The following is a 6048-nucleotide window of genomic DNA, read 5'->3' as shown; positions in this document are numbered from 1 at the left end:
CTCTTCTCTTTCAGAAAATGCTCTCACAATACATGTACAACAAAAATAATCTAACAGTCATATCTGCACACACATAAATATGTAGTACACACACTGCCAGTCACGTATACAACACAGAAGCAATGGAGATATATAGATGTTGCTTGTATAAAACTTTACTACCTATCCCACCCACCATACACACATTACACTCATACATATGCACAGCATCCTACATATATATGCATATATACATATACACAACACACACATATACACAAGAAGATACATATACACAACACACACACATATGCTCACATACACACACTCACTCTTATCAGCCCAGTGTGTGTGCTTTCCAAGACATTGGTAGCAGGTGTGATGTGGTGGTGTTTATGCCTTTATATTCAAACCATGACATCACTGAATCATTTATTCATTAATGAGTAAACTAACCCTTCATTCTACACCTTTTTATCATTTAACATCAACAGCCTTTGAACTGTCTATCCATATACCAACTACCTACATACCTATTTATCTCTGTTTATCCATCTATCTATCTAGCTTTCAATCTACCCATCCATTTACCTATTTATTTAGTTAGCTACCTACATACCTCTCTATTCATCTATCTATATACTTATCTCCCTACCAACATATCTCTATCTATCTACCTATAAACCAGTTTATCTAGCTATCCAGTTATATACCTACCTATTTATCTAAATCCATATCATTCTATCTTCCCATGTATCCATCTATCTCTCTGTCCATCTATCTATCTATCAATCTTTCTGTCTACCTAATTATCTATTCTCTCTACCATATATTTCTCTATCTCCCTTTCTATCTATCCATCTATCTACCTATTGATCTACCTACCTTCATATTTAGCTAACTACCAGCCAATGTATCTAGCTATCTAGTTAGCAAGCAACCTCTCTACCTACCTACCTACCTACATATTCATTTATCTACCTACCTATGGATCTATCAATCCACTTACCTATGTACACCAACCGACCTACCTACCTACCTACCCACCTATTTACAATCATCAAACAAGAAAATGCTGAAACTGCAGAATCAGAAGACATTAAAAATAGGAAGGAAGAAAGGAAAGAAGAGAAGGAAGGAAGAAAGGAAGGAAATGAAAAGATCCATGGGGCCAGATTTAACACCAACAGCAGCAATCTCTCCGTTATACAGACCCACCGTCACCACCACCACCTCTGCTATCACCACCACTACTACCACTACTGTAATGTATGTATTACATTGCACTGACAAACCAACACAGTAACACAATCATGTGTCAGGTCCATACAGAATAGAGGTGGGAGGACGATGCCTTACACACTCACACACTGAGTGTAGCTGAGTGTGTGTGCGTGTGCTCTTCACTCTCGGTATATACATGCCTGAGAGACACATCCTCCTCCCACAGACATTTTAGCTGTATGAGTGAGTGAGAGAGGGGGGGGGAGAATATACAGCTACAGTCCATGCCTGTGTGTGTGTGTGTAGTGGAGAGGCATACACACAGACACACACGGCTCTACTGTGTGTGCAAAAGAAGTGGGGCGGAATCGGAAAGACATTTGAACTGATAGTATTCAAGTATTATAATTATATGGGATAAGTGTCTACATACACCCATATCCAAATATACAGTACATGTAGCATACACACACACACACACACACACTCACGCACACACACACAAACAGTAAACACACACACACTAACACAGAAAAACACTACAAAATTATTTAGTCATAAACAAGGTGTAAGCACACATTATGTGTTTATGTGTGTGTATAAAAACATATACACACACACACACATATATATGCATATATACATATGCATATGCATATATACATATGCATATGCATATATATACACACACACACACCTTTTATGTATACATATATATACACATGTCTGAATATATATACATATGCACACACACATAGCCTTGTGTGTGTGTATATATATATACACATATATATACACATATATACACACACAGACATATGTACATACACACACAATCATCATCGTCATCATCATCATCATCATCATATGTTCCTATTTCCAAAAAATCAGGGACAACCAGAGTTTCAAATAAAAGAGAAAATCCATGAAGTGGAATGGGGCCTATATTAATTAATTAATTAACAAATTAATTAAACAACACAAGACTGGTCCTGTTTCCCTTCACTCCAGAATCTGTCTGAGATAAAAAGTCTGAAGCGAGGAAACAGGTCTAACCTTGTAATATAAAACTCATTTACACACACACACACACACACACACACAAATATACACAACTAGATACATAGAGTGATTATATATATATATATATATATATATATATATATATATATATACACACACATGTATATATACACACATATATTTTAATGTGTGTGTGTGTATCACTAGCAAAGAGATAAGAAGGAAAGTACAGCTTGATAAATGTCTGACTGATGCTAAACCACTTACAACAGCCATACCTAGCTCTATCATCATCATCATCATCATCATCATTATCGTCACTGACATCATCATTACCATTATATTATATTATGTTCCTCACATGCTCTTCACTTCTCTGTCATTCCTCCCACTACAGATTCATCTCTCTCTCATTATGTGCGCACGTGTGTGTGTGTGTGTGTGTGTGTGTGTGTGTGTGTGTGTGGTATAGAAAGACAGATGATATCAAAATAGACTGATAGTTTAAACGGCTGGTGTAAAAGAAAAGTGGTGGTGGTGGTGGTGGTGGTGAAGGAGTATAGCAATGATATCAAGGGAAGATGTTGAAGTGTTGTGTATGCAGAATAATTTACAGGACAGGATTTCTAACCTGGGAGGTGGGGGCAGAGGTAGAGAGAGAGAGAAAGAAAAAAAGGGAAAGAAGATAGGCAGAGGAAAGGGACAGAGAGAAAGATGGGGAGTGAGGAGAGGCAGATATGTAAGGAGATAGTGAGAGAGAGAAAGAGTGAAAATGAGATGAGAGACAGACAGACAGAAAGAGAGAGAGAGAGAGACAAACAGACAGAAAAATAGGGGGAGAGGAGAGACAGATAGACAGAGGGAGAGGGGAAAATAGGGAGAGAGAGGAGAGAGAGAAACACAGTAAGGGAGAAAGTGAAAAAGAGAGAGAGGAGAGAGACAGACAGACAGAAAAATAGGGAGAGAGGAGGGACATATAGGCAGAGAGAGGGAGGGAGAGAGGGAAAGATAGGGGTAGGAGAGAAGGGAAGGGAAGGAGTGGCAGATAGGTAGAGAGAGAGGGGTAGAGATAGACAGAGGGGGAGAGGTAGAGAGAAGGGAGAGATAGAGAGAGGGGAAGAGAGTAGAGAGAGAAACAGACAATAAGGGAGAAAGTGTGAAAGAGAGAAATAAAGAGAGGAAAAGGCAAGAGAACAAGAGTGAGGGTGAGAGAGAAAGAGTGAGGGTGAGAGAGCAAAAGTGAGGGTGAGAGAGAAAGAGTGAGGGTGAGAGAGAGAGGGTGAGGGTGAGAGAGAAAGAGTGAGGGTGAGAGAGCAAGAGAGAGGGTAAGAGAGACAAGGCCACATTTCATGGGGTAGGTAGGTGGGGTAGAGGACGTTAAATCCACCCACTAAAACTTTAATTTCCTCTTCCCACATGCAAACCCCAACCAAAACCAACACCACCGCCAGAACAATGAAAAGCTACATTGACCTCAATGAGATTTGAACCCACAGTATAGTAATTGGTTGTAGAAACTGAAAGGACATCCATTCCATTCTATGTTTCTATGAAGGAGTTTAAAACACTGACTCATATACATTGTAACAATATATACTGCACACTAATGACTGCAATTATATACAATATATAATTACTATATAAACACACCAAACAAGCCAGATTCAATTGCTGAATTGGTGGAAGGTAGGACTAGATTGTTCTATTCTTTTATTCTTTTACTTGTTCCTGTTGATGGACTCTTGGTCTTTCCCAGGGCACTACCTTGAAGAATTTTAGCTGAATGGATCAACCCCCAGTACTTACTTTAAGCCTGATGCTCTCTTTTTGCCAAACTGCTAAGTGATAGATGTAAACCAACCAACACCGTTATCAAGCAGTGGTGGGGAACAAAAAGATATTTAGACATACAGATATATATACACATGTGTGCATATGTGTTGTACACAATGGGCTTTCAGTTTCCATCTACCAAATCCATTCACAAGGCTTTGGTCAGCTAAGGGCTACAGCAGAAGACACTTGCCCAGGGTACCACTTAGCGGGACTGAAACCAGAACCATGTGGTTAGGAAGCAAACTTTTTATCACACAGCCATGCTTTGCAGGGTTTACTTTTGCCACAGTACACTGCAAGTTCAAATCCCACCTACAGTGTGTTTGTATATTCATTTTGCTACTTTAAGCATGTCTCTAGGAGAGGGTCACTGATATAAAACCAGAAAAGCAGGGAATGGCTTTGAACATTTTGAGGTGTTTTTGACTGTGCTTGAGATCATGGCACCCCCAAGTTCCTATGCCTGGGACCTATATTGGCACTGGATAATCCTGCCCTGGGTTGTCTCTGGAACATGTCGGCAAAGTGGAAAGGGTTTGTGCAACCCTTATTGGACATGAAATTTTCAAGTTGAGCAATCACCAATGAGACAACTCTCCGATACCTGGTCGAGTAGGAGGGCACTACAGCAAGCATGAAGACAACAGGTGAGAGAACTCATGTGAAGTTGACGAGTGAAATTACCTCATGCACTGGCATTTGGCATGAATTGATCAGTGATGGTCTTCCTCAGTCACGAGTGAACACCAATCATCATCATATGTGTGTGTGTGTGTGTGTGTGTGTAATATATATATATATATATATATTTATTTATTTATTACACACACACAGTGTATGTGTAATTCCTTTTTGTGTTGATGCCATTTTCTTTGTTGCAAAACAATTATCATCATCATTAATATTATTATTAATTAAGGTGGTAAGCTAGCAGAATCATTAATATGCCAAACAAAATGAAAGTAGCAAGCTGGCAGAATTGTTAGCACATCGAGCAAAATAAAATGCTTGGCAGCATTTCATCCATCTTTACATTCTGAGTTCAAATTCTGCTGAGGTCGACTTTACCTTTCATCCTTTTGAAGTCGACAAATTAAGTACCAGTAGAACACTGCGGTAAATGTAATTGACTAGTTCCCTCCCACAAAATTTCAGGCCTTGTGCCTTTAGTAGAAAGGATTATTATTACTATTATTGCAGCGAGCTGGCGATGTAATTGACAAGTTCCTTCCCACTAAGTAGAAAGGAATCATTAGCATGTCCGGTAAAATGCTTAACAGCATTTCATCTGTCTTTAAGGTCCAGGTTCAAAGTCCACCATAGTCAACTTTGCCTTTTGTCACGTTCAGGGCCAATAAAATTAATACCAGTTAAGCACTGGATTGGATGTAATTGACTAAACCCTGCCCCCAAATTTGCTGGCCTTGTGTCAAAGTATGAAACCAAGATTAAGTACTACTGAACAAACAGGTGCTAATTAGGTGGCAAGTTAAGAATATAACACCTTTAGACATTTTAGAGAGGTATGACCCCTCGCAAGGCCTCAGTGACCAATGGGATGAAGGAAAGAGTGTCTCCTCAAACCAGAGAGATGGTCTCCACGGAAGATACCTAAGTCCCCAGGTGGTGTTAAGGCAATCAATCAACAAAGGTCTATTGTCCAAGTAAGTCATAGCAGGATTTGAATTCGGACTGCAAAGCGCTGAAACAGATACTACAAGGCACCAAGTAACAAGTTTAAAGTTCTTGCATTTCTGCCAAGCCACCACCCTAGATACTTTTTCTCATTATTATTGATTTTGAAAAGATGAAAGGCCAAGTTGAACTTGGTGTGACTTGAGTGTGCAGTGAAACAGAACGAATGCTATGAGGCATTATATACGCGTGAACGACTGCTAATTCAATGTCTAATAATGCATAAAGACAATATATTTATGTATGTGTATATATATATATATATATATATATATATATATATATATATAT

General features: G+C 39.0%; 1 long non-coding RNA gene across 1 annotated transcript in view; it reads right to left on the bottom strand.

Moving 5' to 3' along the window:
* The window catches only part of LOC128249512 (uncharacterized), a 28453-nt gene that overhangs the window by 2134 nt on the left and 20271 nt on the right, over positions 1-6048 (bottom strand). The window lies entirely within an intron of this gene.

Source organism: Octopus bimaculoides, chromosome 15, assembly GCF_001194135.2.
Source record: "Octopus bimaculoides isolate UCB-OBI-ISO-001 chromosome 15, ASM119413v2, whole genome shotgun sequence".
In the NCBI taxonomy this organism is placed as follows: domain Eukaryota; kingdom Metazoa; phylum Mollusca; class Cephalopoda; order Octopoda; family Octopodidae; genus Octopus; species Octopus bimaculoides.
Note: the sequence above shows the minus strand (reverse complement) of the source record. Positions and strands in the feature narration are given on the sequence as shown.